This window comes from Schistocerca piceifrons, chromosome 3 (assembly GCF_021461385.2).
Source record: "Schistocerca piceifrons isolate TAMUIC-IGC-003096 chromosome 3, iqSchPice1.1, whole genome shotgun sequence".
Taxonomy (NCBI): Eukaryota; Metazoa; Arthropoda; class Insecta; order Orthoptera; family Acrididae; genus Schistocerca; species Schistocerca piceifrons.
This window is the reverse complement of record NC_060140.1, coordinates 906,263,644-906,281,869: the sequence shown is the minus strand read 5'-3', so window position 1 is coordinate 906,281,869 and position 18,226 is coordinate 906,263,644.

The window sequence follows — 18,226 nt, the reverse complement described above, 5'->3', positions numbered from 1 at the left end:
CCCCTCTTCAGGAACCACACGTTTGTCTGGCCTCTCACAGATACCCCTCCGTTGTGGTTGCACCTACGGTACGGCTATCTGTATCGCTGAGGCACGCAAGCCTCCCCACCAACGGCAAGGTCCATGGTTCATGGGGGGGCTGTTAATGATATGTTTATGATATGTGAGAGTGGTTCTGCTATGACACTAGCACATTTAATTATGACTGTACCTGGTACTACATCAATTCCAGAGGACATTTTATTCTTCATTGTTTTTATTATCTTAAGAACTTCTAATTTATTTGTGGGATATAGCAATATTTAATTACCACTTTGCTATCTTTGAACTGTGGTACTACTATTACTAGCAAAATTTTTACTCAGATTGACTGGAGTGTTTATGAAATAGTCATTTATGTAATTTACTAGAGTACCATTTCTGAATAATACACCTCACTCATCTTTTAATACAATATCATCTTGCTTTTTAACACTTTTTCCTTTTTTACTTTTTTCCATATTGCTTTCGACTTGTTTGCTGCCCCTATGATTACTTTATCATTGTGCATTATCTTGGCTGTTTTAATTACTTTGTTATAAATTTTCTTATATGTCTTAACATATTCTGCTAAGTGATCATCTTGGTTGTCTTTTCTCAGTTGATTGAGAAGTTTTATCTTTTGACTGGACTCTCTGATACCAGGTGTTATCCACTGGCTGCTGTTTCTTGGCATGACATTAATTCTTGTCAGTTTTTTTGGAAAACACATCTCAAATATGGACATGAAATAAAATGCATTGAATGATTCATCATTTGATGATTTTGAGTAAAACTCTTCCCAGGTTTCTTTTGCTAACGATTGGATAAAAATATTAACCTTTTCTGGGTAGAAGTGCCTTTTATATTCCCACTTGTACTTAACCACCTCAGGTACAGAAGAATTTATGCATGTTAGTAGTGTGTTGTGGTCTGAAAGACCTAAGTTTATGTTTTGTGCCTCAGTAACATCATTTTCAATATTTGTAAAGATGTTATCTAATAGGGATGAAGGTGACTGTTATTCTAATGGGGTCTGTGAAGAATGGTTTCATGTGAAAGCTGTTTAGGATACCCAAAATCTGTCTTTTTTCTTCATTTTTAATTAACAGGTTGATGTTAAAATCCCTACATAGTAATAAGTTCACTTCATTGTTATACAAAATGTTTAGCACCACTTCCATATTTTTAAGAAATATGTTTTTGTTACCTAGTGGTGACCTGTATATTGATATGACAATTAGATTTTTATGCTTCTCCTCAGATTTTTGCTCTATGGCACATGATTCAAAATGTTTCTCGAGATTTAGATGGTATGTTTCAGATCTAACTTTATGCTACAGCCCAGCCCTAGTATATATGCATACTCCACCATTTTTACAAACACTGCAGCAATAACGAGATGCTAATTCAAAATTGCTTATATTTATAAGACTTAATTCACTGACCCTGCACCAATGTTCTGGTAGATAAATACAAGAGATATCTACAAAGTTGTTTATGGTGACTTCTAATTGTAACACTTTATTCTTCAGACACTGAATGTTTTGACTCATTATCTTGAAAGTTTTGCAAGTAGTTATTTTGTCAATACCTCTTCAAGTGCTGCTTTGTTACTGATTTTTGATACTTATCTGCAATTTTTCAGACTTATTTGTCACCATCTCTTCCTTTTCTTCGTTTGGTGCCATAAAAAATCATCACTAAGTGAAGCAGCTCTACCTAGCCTTTGGCTCCTCCTCAGGCAGTGTTGATCAGCTGCTACTGTTGTTGGAAGTTCTTTGGCCACTGCTGTTGGTGCTGTTGGTGACATGCTTTCTCGTACAGTGACTGTGTTTGCTTTTTTTGCTGACACTGTTTCTGGGGGAGGTGGGGCTGCTGCTGTAACTGATGTTGGTTTTTCCTCACATACTGCTGGTTCTTCTGCTGTTGATTTAGATTTATTTGTTGTTGCTGTTTCCTCTGTTGTCGTCATTGTTTTTGTTGATGTTGTCGTTGGCGGTGGCATTGTCGTTGGCGGTGGCGGTACTGCTGCTTCTTTTTCTTCTGCAGGTGACATTATGCCTAAAAAATTCTTGGTGTGTTTATTGAGTATGGTTTCTGCTTCTTGGTGATGATCAAGTGGTGAAGTTATTTTTGGGGCTTGCAAAATTTGTGCTTCATTCACTACCGTCCTTTTGCCTTGAACCGTTTCATAATTTGAGGCTGTTTTACAATTTGATGGTTTGTTCCTGGCCTACTTGGTTTAAACCACTTCGTAATTTGCAACTGATTGTGTGCCTTACTGTTTGCTGCTTGCCAAAAACGGTTTGTAATTTGCCTTAGATTGCTACTTTTCCTGGTTTCTTTATTGTCAGGTGAGATACTAGTAAATATTTTATCAGCAAGAACCTCTTTTCCTGATGCATTTAAATGAAGGCCGTGAGCTGTATAGAACCTTCACTCTAAAATGTTTGTGTCTATAACATCAACATTCTGGAAATGAGTACATATTTCCATGAAACTCTTATTAGCGACAGTAATTTCGTGGTTTATGCTTGATCAACTCAGTAAGTCATGACGCTGTGGGACATTCACAAAGAGAATATTTGTTTGAGTTAAATTATTTAGACAATTTCGCAGTTCTGTGCTAGCCTTGTATGATTCATTTCTATAAACTTCATTAGCTCCTCCAAGCAAAACAACAAAATCATCCTTAGTCAAGCTAGTTACTTCATTAAATTTTGTTAGGTTTGTTAGTTCTCATAATGGGGCTCCAGGCTTCACAAATCCACATGCCTGAAGTTGTATTTTTCTGCTAATACTGCAGAAATTCCCCAGGTGTGACTATCCTCTAATACACAGATCTTCTCATGTTTTCCAATTTTTGCACTCAGGGGATCAATTAGCAACGGTCTGTTAACTTTATGTGATTCATTTCCAAACTTTTTGGCTCAGACTGGCATGTTCAGAGTATCTTCAGCATTGTGCACAATAAGGTTTTTATGTACTTGTGATTGACTGTTTTTAGGCACTAAGGTTTCACTGTTTTTACACACAGAAGTTTCAGTTTTATTTTGAGATTGCACTTCCTGGTAACAGTTTTATTCTGTTTTCCACTTGTTTCCTGATGACAAATCTTCTTTGTTCATCAGCGTCTCACATATTCGCGATTGATGTTTCTTTATGTCCATTTTTAAAGCACCGATTATAAATTGTAAACTGAAAATACATCAATTAAGCCTTGAAATTTCATCTTTACAATTTACACACATTTTCTTTTTACCACCGAAATTTACTTTATTCCGCGAAGAAGTACGATTTACTTTTACTCGCCACCATCTTGCTGAGTTGATGTCATTTGTGTAAGAGGGTAGGTTATGTGTAATAAGTTGAAGGTCTTGGCCCATGACGGCAGAGGTTGTCTCTGTGGGGCCACAGTAACCAGCCGAAATGGACTGTCCTGATGGTAGTGTTTATGTACTATAGGAATCCTGTAGAAGGTAGGAGAGCAGGGAGTGGTGGGGATGAGGAGAAAGGTAGCCTAAGGAGAGAGGTTCCGGGATGGACCTAAGGATTTCAGGAGGGACTAGAAATCATGCTGAATTGCTGGAATGGAGTCAGTGTGACAGGGTTTATAGACATATGTGTCTGACAGCTGATGGAGGCCCTCTGCCGTGTAATTCCTCTGCTTAGTAAGCATGCTGTCAGAGCCTTTGTTGGCAGGTAGCATTGTTAAGGTCAAAATTAGGTTTTAGGTAGTGTATTCTGGTTATTTCTGTGAATGTGAGGTTGGTTTACATGTTGAGGAATTTGGGGAATGGTGGCGAGGCAAGGTTCGATGTTAAGAAATTCTGGGAAGCTAACAGAGGATGATTTGGGGGCAGTGGGAGTGGATCGTGGTTAGATGGAGTAGTAAATTGAGTCAGACAGGGTCAAATGTTGGTTTTTGGATCAAGTCTGGTTGATACTGTTAGTGATGAAAAAGTATTTCCACTGGAAAGAGTGGAAGAAAGAGAGAGCTCAGGATGGTTGAATTTGGGAGTGGTGCAAAAGTAAAAAGTTTGGAAAGGACTGATACTTCTGTGAGACAGAGGCTTTTGGTGGATAAGTTCATGACTGTGTTGTGTGTCAGTTTAGGCTCTGGATTCTCTAGGGTGGCAGGAGTGAGTTTCTGAGGGTGTAGCAAATGCAGTATGTCAGCAAGCCAGAATCTGGCAGCTATGAGGAGTTGTGGGGGGAGGTTTAAGGGAGGTCCTGCCAGTGGTGGTGGGTAGTGGTGGCCAAGGCAGGAAAGTTTCGTGGATATAATTTTCAAAAGAGTAGTATTCAATGTCTGTAATTTTGTTCATCAAAATATCAAAGAGTGGGATAATCCCATGGTTAAATAACACAATTACTCTTTATTACAAACCAAGTGTAACATAGTAACAATGATGAAGAAACCAAAGATACATGCCTTATAATCTCTCAAGCTGACCATATGTAAGTGCCCCCTGACATGTTCATATATTAAAAAGAAGGTTATCAATAGCGTTGCCACTTTTTGATGTAAGAAATAAAGGATATTTACCTAAAAATATTGGATTTTTCACAAAAATAAGCAATAGTTTATAAATGCTTGGAAATCACACATTTCATAGCAAATTTAACTACATTGTAATTAGTGTAATTAATGGAAATATGTAATTATTGAAATTCATAAAAGAAACTAATAACTTACACCCTCTTATATGTGCATGCAGTACAACGACTTAGGTATGACAACACATGTAGAAAAAACATTAAAGAAATCCCGCTTTTTATCCATATGTACTTGATTGACTGATCTGGCCGTGTAACATTCACCAAAACAGTCTTGCTGTGCTGGTACTGCGAGTGGCTGCAAACAAGGGGAAACTACAGCCATAATTTTTCCCGAGGGATTGCAACTTTACTGTATGGTTAAATGATGATGGTGTCCTCTTGGGTAAAATATTCCGCAGGTAAAATAGTCCCCCCTTTGGATTTCTGGGTGGAGACTACTCAGGAGGGCATCATTATCAGGAGAAAGAAAACTGGAATTCTACAGGTCGGAGCGTGGAATGTCAGATCACTTAATCAGGCAGGTAGGTTAGAAAATTTAAAAAGGGAAAAGGATAGGTTAAAGTTAGATATAGTGGGAATTAATGAAGTTCGATGGCAGGAGGAACAAGACTTCTGGTCAGGTGAATACAGGGTTATAAATACAAAATCAAATAGGGGTAATGCAGGAGTAGGTTTAATAATGAATAAAAAAACAGGAGTGCGGGTAAGCTACTATGAACAGCATAGTGAATGCATTATTGTAGACAAGATTAACATGAAGCCCATGCCTACCACAGCAGTACAAGTCTATATGCCAACTAGCTCTGCAGATGATGAAGAGGTTGATGAAACGTATGATGAGATAAAAGAAGTTATTCAAATAGTGAAGTGAGATGAAAATTTAATAGTCATGGGTGACTGGAATTTGATAGTAGGAAAAGGAAGAGGAGGAAAAGTAGTAGGTGAGCATGGAATGGGGGTAAGGAATGAAAGAGGAAGCCGCCTGGTAGAATTTTGCAAAGAGCATAACTTGGTTCAAGAATCATGAAAGAAGGTTGTATACATGGAAGAGGCCTGGAGATACAGGAAGGTTTCAGATGGATTATATAATGGTAAGACAGAGATTTAGGAACCAGGTTTTAAATTGTAAGACATTTCCAGGAGCAGATGTGGACTCTGACCACAATCTGTTGGTTATGAACTGTAGATTAAAACTGAAGAAACTGCAAAAAGGTGGGAATTTAAAGAGATGGAACCTGGATAAACCAACAGAACCAGGGGTTGTATAGAGTTTCAGGGACAGCTTTAGGGAACAACTGACAAGACCGGGGAAAAGAAATACAGTAGAAAAAGAGTGGGTAGATTTGAGGAATGAAATAGTGAAGAGGGCAGAGGATCAAGTAGGTAAAAAGGTGAGGGCTAGTAGAAGTCCTTGGGTAACAGAAGAAATATTGAATTTAATTGATGAAAGGAGAAAATATAAAAATGCAGTTAAATGAAGCAGGCAAAAAGGAATAAAAACATCTCAAAAATGAGATCAACAGGAAGTGAAAAATGGCTAAGCAGGGCTGGTTAGAGGACAAATTTAAGGATGTAGAGACATATATCACTAGGGTAAGATAGATACTGCCTACAGGAAAATTGAAGAGCCCTTTGGAGAAACGAGAGCCACTTGTATGAATATACTTCACCAGCGGCTGCCTTGAGCAGCCGCTGGTGAAGTATCAGTACAGCAGCAGTGCAGTAGTGAGTCGCATATTTAGCTTTCATATTTGTTTTGTAGTTTGATTCTTAATTTCTTTCTGAGTGTTTGTGCACTTGCATATTTAATTACATAAAATCCTTGCTTATTCTTGTATTTGAGGGGATTAAATTCTTATTGATAGCTGTAGAGTATAAATTCGCAGAGCCATTAGATATTTGCAGTAGGATGGATAGGGTGTGTGTATGCTATGTGCGGGTGCAGGAGGAACTGGCCGCAGCTCATGAGCAACTGAGTGTGCTGTTGGCCATGGTCAGCCGCCTTCAGGCTGCTGCCTCGCCGTGCAGCGACGGTGGAGGGTCTGGCACGTCGCTTGAGACACCCCAGGTGTCGCTTCCTGCGTCCGCTGACTCAGCCGCCGAGGCACCTTCTAGTGTACCCAGCATGTTGGGGCTGCCCTCACCTCAAGGCGGAGGGCCAATGCGGAGGCTGGCCAGCTGGCCTCACCCATTCATCCTGTCAGTGGGCAGGTGGCCACTCCTTCAGCAGGGCCTGAGCAGGCACACAGGGGCAAAGGCTTGCTGGTTATTGGGAGCTCCAACGTTAGGCGGGTGATGGAACGCCTTAGGGAAATAGCATACAGGGCTGGAAAGAAATTCAATGTGCACTCTGTTTGTCTGCCTGGGGTCCTCATCCAAGATGTGGAGGCGGCCTTGCTTGCGGCTATCGAGCGTACGGGGTGCAGTTGTCTGCAAGTAGTTGCTCGCGTCAGCACCAATGATGCCTGTTGCTTGGGTTCTGAGGCGATCCTCAGTTCGTACCGGCGGCTGGAAGATTTTGTGAAGACCGCTGGCCTCGCACGCAGGGTGCAAGCAGAGCTCTCTATTTGCAGCATCGTTCCCAGATTGGATCAGGGTACTTTGGTTTGGAGCCGAGTGGAGGGTCTCAACCAGAGGCTTTGTCAACTCTGTGACGGTCTTGGCTGCAGATTTCTATACTTGCGCTATTGGGTGGGGAATTGTAGGACGCCCCTAGATAGGTCAGGGGTGCACTACACAAAGGAAGCGGCTACTCGGGTAGCAGAGTACTTGTGGCGTGCATATGGGGGTTTTTTAGGCTAGGCAGTAGTGCGAGGTGTCCTGATGAACACTCACCAGTCGATGTGCAGGCAGGGAAATCAGGACGCGCTCAGTATAAAGACTTTTCTGATATCAAGATATTATCAGTAAATTTTCAGAGTATTCGGAATAAAGTACCAGAATTTACTGCCCTCCAGGAAGCATGTGGCACGCAAATTATTTTCGGGGCTGAGACCTGGCTGAGCCCTGAGATAGGAAGTTCTGAAATATTTAGTGAGGGTTGGAACGTGTTTCGGAAAGACAGATTAGACACTGTAGGAGGTGGTGTCTTCATTGCAGATGACAAAAATATTGTGTCTACTGAGGTCGAAGTAGAGTGTGATTGTGAAGTTATCTGGACATGTTTAACAGGGCTAGGGGAAATAAAGTTAATTGTGGGGTGTTATTACCGGCCACCAGGTTCCACCATGACAGTAATAGAATCATTCAAAGGGAGTCTACATTTTGTATCGCAGAAGTACCCGGATCATGCTATATTAGCCGGAGGTGACTTCAACCTACATAGTATACATTGGGATGTCTATTGATTCATTACAGTTGGTACAGACAAGCCGTAGTGTGAATTACTTTTGAACACATTATCCAAAACTGTCTTGAGTAGCTAAATCGACAGCCAACGTGTAATGGAAATATTTTAGATTTGGTAGCCACGAACAGACCAGACCTCATCGACGGTGTCAGTGTTGAGACAGGGATTAGTGATCATGATGATGTCATTACGACTATGGTTACGAAAGTTAAAAAGTCAGTCAAGAAGGCTAGGAGAGTATTCTTACTAGAAAGAGCAGATAAGCATTTGTTAGCATCCCACTTAGTAAATAAATTGACTTCATTTACTTACAGTACGATGGACATGGAAGAATTATGGGCAAATTTTAAACACATTGTAAATCACGCATTGGACAAGTATGTGCCAAAAAAGTGGGTTATGGACAGAAAAGACCCACCGTGGTTTAACAGCGCAATTCGGAGAATGCTCAGGAAGCAAAGGCAGTTGCACTCGTGGTACAAGAAAGATTGGGAGAATGAGGGCAGGCAAAAGTTAGTAGAGATTCATGCTGCTGTAAAAAGAGTGATGCGCGAAGCATTCAACCACTACCACCGTCATACCTTAGCAAAATATCTTGCTGAAAACCCAAGGAAATTCTGGTCTTACGTAAAATCGGTAAGCGCGTCGAAGGCTGCCATCCAGTCACTCACTGATCAGTCTGGCCTGGCAATGGAAGGCAGCAAAACGAAAGCTGAAATTTTAAATTTAGCATTTGAGAAATCTTTCACGCAGGAGGATCGTACAAATATACCGCCGTTTGAGTCTCGTACAGATTCCCATATGGGGGACATAGTGATAGACATCCCTGGGGTTGTGAAGCAGCTGAATGGGTTGAAACTAAATAAATCGCCAGGTCCTGATGGGGTTCCAATTCGGGTTTACAGAGAGTACTCTACTGCATTGTCTCCTTACTTAGCTTGTATTTATCATGAATCTCTTGCCCAACGTAAAGTCCCGAGCGACTGGAAAAAAGCGCAGGTGACGCCTGTATATAAGAAGGGTAGAAGGAAGGATCCTCAAAATTACAGACCAATATCCTTAACATCGGTTTGTTGCAGGATTCTCAAACATATTCTCAGTTTGAATATAATGAATTTCCGTGAGACAGAGAAGTTGCTGTCAATGCATCAGCATGGCTTTAGAAAGCATCGCTCCTGCGAAACGCAACTCGCCATTTTTTCACTTGATATATTGCGAACCATGGATGAAGGGTATCAGACAGATGCCATATTCCTTGACTTCCGGAAAGCATTTGACTCGGTGCCCCACTGCAGACTCCTAACTAAGGTACGAGCATATGGGATTGGTTCCCAAGTATGTGAGTGGCTCAAAGACTTCTTAAGTAATAGAACCCAGTACATTGTTCTCGATGGTGAGTGTTCATCGGAGGTGAAGGTATCATCTGGAGTGTCCCAGGGAAGTGTGGTAGGTCTGCTGTTGTTTTCTATCTACATAAATGATCTTTTGGATAGGGTGGATAGCAATGTGCAGCTGTGTGCTGATGATGCTGTGGTGTATGGGAAGGTGTCATTGTTGAGTGACTGTAGGAGGATACAAGATGACTTGGACAGGATTTGTGATTGGTGTAAAGAATGGCAGCTAACTCTAAATATAGATAAACGTAAATTAATGCAGATGAATAGGAAAAAGAATCCTGTAATATTTGAATACTCCATTAGTAGTGTAGCGCTTGACACAGTCACATCTATTAAATATTTGGGTGTAACATTGCAGAGTGATATGAAGTGGGACAAGCATGTAATGGCAGTTGTGGGGAAGGTGGATAGTCATTTATTTATTTATTTATTTATTTATTTATTGTTCCGTGGGACCACATTTAGGAGAAGTCTCCATGGTCATGGAACGAGTCAATACATGAAATTATAACACGATTGTAGAAACACATAAAATGAAACAAGTCGTTAGTTTAAATAAAGAAAATAAAGAATGTAACACTGGAATTTGCTTAATTTTTTATCTCTTCCAGGAGCTCCTCGACAGAATAGAAGGAGTGAGCCATGAGGAAACTCTTCAGTTTAGACTTGAAAGTGTTTGGGCTACTGCTAAGATTTTTGAGTTCTTGTGGTAGCTTATTGAAAATGGATGCAGCAGAATACTGCACTCCTTTCTGCACAGGAGTCAAGGAAGTGCATTCCACATGCAGATTTGATTTCTGCCTAGTATTAACTGAATGAAAGCTGCTAACTCTTGGGAATAAGCTAATATTGCTAACAACAAACGACATTAAAGAAAATACATACTGTGAGGGCAATGTCAAAATTCCCAGACTATTGAATAGGGGTCGACAAGAGGTTTTCGAACTTACACCATACATAGCTCGAACAGCCCGTTTTTGAGCCAAAAATACCCTTTTTGAATCAGAAGAATTACCCCAAAAAATAATACCATATGACATAAGCGTATGAAAATATGCGAAGTATACTACTTTTCGTGTTGAAATGTCACTTATTTCAGATACTGTTCTAATGGTAAATAAAGCGGCATTTAGTTTCTGAACAAGATCCTGAACATGGGCTTTCCACAACAGCTTACTATCTATCCGTACGCCTAGGAACTTGAACTGTTCCGTCTCGCTTATAACATGCCCATTCTGTCTGATTAAAATGTCAGTTCTTGTTGAATTGTGGGTTAGAAACTGTAAAAACTGAGTCTTACTGTGATTTAGCATCAAATTATTTTCCACAAGCCACGAACTTACTTCATGAACTACATTATTTGATAATGTTTCAATATTACACACAAGATCCTTCACTACCAAGGTGGTGTCATCAGCAAACAGAAATATTTTTGAATCACCTGTAATACTAGAAGGCATATCATTTACATAAATAAGGAACAGCAGTGGCCCCAGCACCGACCCTTGGGGAACGCCCCATTTAACAGTGCCCCATTGGGACTGAACATCATTACCACTCTCAATATTGCGGAGGATTACCTTCTGCTTTCTGTTCTTAAAGTAGGAGGCGAACCAATTGTAAGCTACTCCCCTTACTCCATAATGTTCCAACTTCTGCAGTAATATTTTGTGGTCAACACAGTCAAAAGCCTTCGTTAAATCAAAGAAAACACCTAACGTTCTCAACCTTTTATTTAATCCGTCCAAAACCTCACAGAGAAAAGAGAATATAGCATTTTCAGTTGTTAAGCCATTTCTAAAACCAAACTGTACATTTGACAGCAAATTATGTGAATTTAAATGCTGCAGTAACCTTGTATATACAAGCCTCTCGATAACTTTAGCAAACACCGATGGCATAGAAATAGGTCTATAATTGTCAACATTATCCCTGTCTCCCTTTTTATAAAGTGGCTTCACTACCGAGTACTTTAATCGGTCAGGAAACCGACCACTGCTAAAGGAAAAGTTACAGATATGGCTAAGTACTGAGCTAATATACGTGGAACAATACTTCAGTATTCTGCTAGATACCCCGTCATATCCATGAGAGTTCTTGGTCTTTAGTGATTTAATTATTAACTCAATCTCCCTCTTGTCAGTATCATGGAGGAGCATTTCAGGTAACAGTCTCGGAACACTTTTTTCTAAGAGCGCTATATGATTCCCTGTTGGGACTAGGTTTCTATTTAGTTCACCTGCTATATTCAGAAAGTGATTATTAAGTACTGTACATATATGCGACTTATCAGCAACACGGACATCCCCACTACGCACTGATTCTATATCCTCGACCTGTCTCTGCAGACCAGCCACTTCCTTTACGACTGACCATATGGTTTTAATTTTATCCTGAGACTTAGCTATTCTATCTGCATACCACATACTTTTTGCCTTCCTAATAACTTTTTTAAGCACCTTACAATACTGTTTGTAATGGGCTGCTGCATTTAGATTTTGACTGTTTCTAACGTTTTGATATAATTGCCACTTTGTTCTACAAGATATTCTTATCCCTTTAGTCAGCCACCCAGGCTGCCTGTTTGTGCTAGTACCCTGTTTTAAACGTTCTAACGGAAAGCAACTTTCAAAGAGCACGAGAAAAGTCTTGAGGAAAGCATTATATTTATCGTCTACTGTATCAGCACTATAAACATCTTGCCAATCTTGTTCCTTGATAAGGTTTACAAAAGTCTGTACAGCAACTGGATCAGCTTTCCTAAAAAGTTGGTAACTATATTTAACATGTGTTGAAGCACAAAAATCTTTTAGACTTAAAATTTGTGCATCATGATCTGAAAGGCCATTTACCTTTTTGCTAACAGAATGCCCTTCTAATAATGACGAATGAACAAAAATATTGTCTATGGTTGTTCTACTGTTCCCTTGTACTCTCGTTGGAAAGAATACGGTTTGCATAAGATTATATGAATTAAGGAGGTCTACCAGCATCCTTTTCCTTGCACAATCACTTATACAATTAATATTGAAGTCACCACATATAACTAACTTTTTGTATTTCCTATAAAGTGAACCAAGAACCTCCTCTAGCTTTAGCAAAAATGTTGTGAAATCGGAGTCTGGGGATCTATAAATAACAACAGTAAGAAGTTTAGCTCCACTAAATTTAACCACACCTGCACAACATTCAAACACCTTTTCAGTGCAGTACTTTGAAACATCAATTGACTCAAATGGGATACCGTTTCTCACATACATGGCTACTCCCCCACACCGCAAAGAGCTCCTAGAAAAGCTGCCAGTCAACCTGTATCCTGGTAAAGGAAGCCTCTGAATTATCTCCTTATCTTCGGTTCATTGGTAGAATATTGGGAAGATGTGGTTCATCTGTAAAGGAGACCGCTTATAAAACACTAATACGACCTATTCTTGAGTACTGCTTGAGCATTTGGGATCCCTATCAGGTCGGATTGAGGGAGGACATAGAAGCAATTCAAAGGTGGGCTGCTAGATTTGTAACTGGTAGGTTCGATCATCATGCGAGTGTTACGTAGATGCTTCAGGAACTCGGGTGGAAGTCTCTGGAGGAAAGGAGGCGTTCTTTTCATGAATTGCTACTGAGGAAATTTAGAGAACCAGCATTTGAGGCTGACTGCAGTACAATTTTACTGCCACCAACTTACATTTCGCAGAAAGACCACAAAGATAAGATAAGAGAGATTAGGGCTCGTACAGAGGCATATAGGCAGTCATTTTTCCCTCATTCTGTTTGGGAGTGGAACAGGGAGTGAAGATGCTAGTTGTGGTATGAGGTACCCCCTGCCACACACTGTATGGTGGATTGTGGAGTATGTATTTAGATGTAGATGTAGAATATCAAGAACTCAGATGGAAGTCCAGTTCTAACCAAAGAAGGGAAAGCAGAAAGGTGGAAGGAGTATATAGAGGGTCTATACAAGGGTGATGTACTTGAGGACAGTATTATGGAAATGGAAGAGGATATAGATGAAGATGAAGTAGGAGACATGATACTGCATGAAGAGTTTGACAGAGCACTGAAAGACCTAAGTTGAAATGATACCCCAAGAGTAGACAACATTCTATTAGAACTATTGATAGCCTTGGGAGAGCCAGCCCTGACAAAACTCTACCATCTAGTGAGCAAGATGTATTAGTCAGGCAAAATACCCTCAGACTTCAAGAAGAATATAATAATACCAATCCCAAAGAAAGCAGGTGTTGACAGGTGTGAAAATTACAGAACTATCAGTAACATGAATTCTTTACAGACGAATGGAAAAACTACTAGAACTGACCTCGGGGAAGATCAGTTTGGATTCCATAGAAATGTTGGAACACTTGAGGCAATACTGACCCTACAACTTATCTTAAAAGATAGATTAAGGAAAGGCATTAATGAAAATCAGGGTAACAAAGTATCTAGTAAAATATGAACTAATAAATAACAGTCAACAGGGTCTTAGAGCAGGATACAGTACAGAAGTAGCCATCTCAGACTACACAACCAAAATAGTAAGAAATTTGGAGTTAAAATAAACATGTTGTTGGAATTAATTCAGGTTTTTCCTAAGCTTTTGATACAGTGAACCATGAAATACTACTAGGGAAACTTGAAGCAATAGGCATTAGGGGAATTGTCAAAAAATGATTTGAATCCTACTTGCAAAAAAGGTCACAAGTTGTTGAGCTTAGGTCATCTCACAATTTTCATAGTTTTAAATTCATATCAGAACCGAAGCAAACTGAAGTAGATATTCCACAGGGCAGCATCGTGGGTCCAACTGTTGTTTCTAATTTATATTAACAGGTACCAGACAACTCAACCAAAAGTCTGTTATTTGCAGATGACACAAGTATCATAATTAGCAATATAAAATAATCTTTGTGTTCTACAGAAGAAAAAGTGTTCTCATACTCACAGCCATGGTTTTATTGAAATAAGCTGACTTTAAATACAAAAACAAGTAACATCATATAGTATGCAAGTAGGGGTCAAGTGTAAAATATATGCATGATGCTGGAAAGCAAACAAATACAAAAGGTGTCTACTACAAAGTTTCTGGATTGACCAACATTTAGACTTGAATGATCATGATGTGTATCTTACACAGAAACGCAGTTCAGCATGTTCTTTTTTCCTTAAAAATAATATTCAAGTTATGGGGCCCAGAATGTACTAGAGCTGTGTACTTTGATTAATACCAGTCAGTTGCAAGCTACGGCATACGTTTTTGGGGCAAAATCTAATCAAGATTAAAAGAAATATTTATTATACTGAAAAGAGCTATTTGTTTCACAACTCACAGTGCACCATGAACACACAGTAGACCCTTATTTAAACAGCTAAAGATGCTAACAATACCATCTATGTATCTTTAAAAATGCCTGTAAATGATCAGTAAAATTCACTGTAATTTTCAAACCAACTCTAACTACCATAATCTACAACACAAAGCGTTGTAAAGACTTCCATAGCAAAAACCAGAAGTCAGAATCATGTCAGCCACTTAGGAATAAAGCTTTTAAATGCACTTCCATCCCAAATTAAAGAGCTGGAAGACAAAAGTTAATTTAAGCATGAAGTAAAATACTACCTCATGGATAAATGTTTCTGCAGTATCAGTGAATATCAGTCACAGACAATAAATTGAAACCTTTACTTGCTTTCAATAATTTAAATGAATTTAAATTTATTTTCAAATTGTAAAACACACATAAAAATTCTGTTAAGTGCCCCCAACATGCATAAGGCACATTTAATGCCCTACATATGTTTGTCATGAGTATGTCCTTTTTTGGGTACTAGGTGTTTGTTCTCTATTTATGTACTATGCGTATGTAATGTGTTTTGCTTGTTTATCATGTTTTGTGTTGTTATCATGTATCACAAGTGTGATCTTTTGGATGATGAATAAAATAAATAAAAAATAAATAAATAAATAAATGAAGAATGAGCTGACCATCTACAGGGCTTATGACAGTAAATATTAATGATGTGAATGTTAGTCTCAACTGTGTTATCTACCATAATTTTGCTATTGATTAAAGCTTCTAATAATTGGGGTTTGACCAAGCGAGGTGGCACAGTGGCGAGAACACTGGACTCACATTCGGGATGACGACGGTTCAATCCCGGGTCCGGCCATCCTGATTTAGATTTTCTGTGATTTCCCTAAATCACTCCAGGCAAATGCTGGGATGGTTCCTTTGAAAGGTCACGGCCAACTTCCTTCCCCATCCTTCCCTAATCCGATGAGACCTATGACCTCACTGTCGATCTCCTCCCCCAAAACAACACAACCCAATTGGTTTTGATCTTTTAGAAATTGTTTGTGGAAGCCTAATAACAATCAAGAAGAAGAAAGCTAAAGAAGAAAATCTGCAAGACTAATGAGGCATATGAACAAGTTATGTTGGCTGGTTTATGAACCATATTTGGTGAAATGGTCTTTTACCCATCATCACAACAATTTCAGGCTACAGTGAAGAACAAATTGCCAGTGTGCTTGAAATGCTGTTGATTGAATTGTGGAAGAGTAGATTAATGCCTAAAATGCCTCTAAAGCAAATAAAAAGAAGTCAATATTTTGACAGACAAGAAAAAAAGGAAACTAAATTAGTTTCAACGTTGAGTTCAGGCAGACTAAGAGGATATTAGATGTGCCAAATCAAGATAGAAGTCACATGGCCAAGATGCAGAAATATATTTCGGTTCTTGCAGAATCAGGATGATAGATATAGAAAGGAATGTAAATAGAAACAATTAAACGTGAAAAAGAAATTCAGATTGTTTAAGTATTTCAAAAGAAGTCTGCCAAGTCAAACAGCAACTGGTTAGTCTATTCAATTTGTTTGTCACATCCAAGCAAGACCAGCAATTGTATCAGTGTACAAACAAACTCAAAGTAGGTGGATATTCATACCACATGACACATCATCATTAATGGTGAACAAAAAGTACGTGAGAAGCATATGAGTGGGAATATATTTGTATGATATACTAAGAAGAGAAGTGTTGTGCATTAGAAACCATATCTCTTTCTTTTATATTATCAGTTTTAAAGTTTAAGAAATTAACTTGTGTTTAGGCTATATGATTAGGTTTTCTGGACACCAGATGAAGTATGATTTGCATAGTGATATTCATTTGTGCTGTATGAAGTGACAGTATAAGGTATTTTAATATGTGACTTACATCAGATGCTATTACATCAGTTAAATTTTCCTTTTATAATTGGTACACCATTTTCAAGCTCTAAGAGAAATACTGTCTTTTGTATCACTCTTTATGCTCATATTCTAACAGAACTTATAGGGAGTAAGTTTTCAAAAAGTTCCTAATTTATATTATTTGTGTGAAGTACATTTTCAGCATCTTACTTCAGCAAAACAGTAAGGTGTTTAACTAAACTTGAATGTAGGAGAAGTGTGGTTCAAATCCTCATTCAGACATCCAATTTAAGAGTTTCTGCAGTTTCCTAAAATCATATGGGGTGAAATTAGCCCAGTCTGGATGGTGTATGAGAACGCAACTTCCTTCACTTGTTTGAATCATTTCACAGCCCTCTGAAAAACACAGATATTAAATGTACATGCTACATAGTAATACAAAGACTTTAATATCATACAAGCCTTCTGGAGTACTTGACGTTTCAGAGTTGAAATTAGACTTCATGTTTTTTCTTTGGGTAGAAGAAATTCACATAGTTTCATTAGAAACTTTATGTAGTGTGATGAAATGAGATCAAGTGCACACATGATAACCTTGATGTACTTAGAAAGTGCCTTAGTTAACCTTAGTTAAGGACCATCTTATAAGAATCATGATAATTTTTATTTTGTTACAGGCCAGCTAAAGACTACATTGAGATAACTATTTATTTCTCTTTTCCTTCATGTTCCACTGAAATTCTTTGATTTTATCAGAATGAGTTCTTTTCCTCTCATCCAATCATTTGAAATGTTTGTTTATCTTCCTGAAAACCTTTAAATTTCTAGACTCCTAGTCTGAGTTTCTCTCTATTGAGTAAGGTTTCTTGTTCAGTCTGCGCTTCTTCTAAGTCCTTTTCTGTCCTGCCTACATATCCATTTTCTTTGTCTGTTTTCCTGGTCTGGAAGAATGTGTAGAACTTCTTTGTTAATGTGTCTTCCTACATTCTCTCTAGTTGTCTTTAGAGGGTAATACATCTTTTCTTGCTCTCATCTGCTATTTATGATTTAATTTTGATAAATTTTATAACTTTTTTGAAACTATGATATAGGTAGGGTGTGCATAAACACTTTCTTTTCCATTTCCTCTGTATAATTTCAAGTTTCAATAAAGAGCAGCACCCCAAAGCGGAATAATGGCAGCCTACTTTACACAGAAGTCCCATTACAGCAGAAAGAAAATGAGTGTGTAATTGCTGTTAGATATAACTGCAATGTATCATGTTTGTTGTTTGTAAGAACTTGAAAATTATCCTTGATACAGATGGACCAATTGCTTATATTTCAAAATAAAACAAGTAGCATGAAAATTTATTATTAATAAATGTGTTATACTTTTAATTATGTTTTTATGTTTGCTGTTGGTTGGTAGTGATCAAATATTTCATATTTGTAATTTTCAAGGAACATTTAGAAAGTTAATGCCCAAGAGTTAAAGTAAGTAAATGCAGTCAAAAACAGTAAGAAGATGTGTTTGTCTTAATGTAGCATGAATTGCCAAAATTAAGTTGTTATATTATTTTTAATTCTCATTAAGCTGCCATATACAGTATTAGCAATCATGTTTCCTGTTCATTGACCTTTAACCACTGCCACACATTACTATTCATAAGTGATCTGGTGTAAGTTGTCATGTATTATCAAAAGCTTTGGAACTCAAGTAA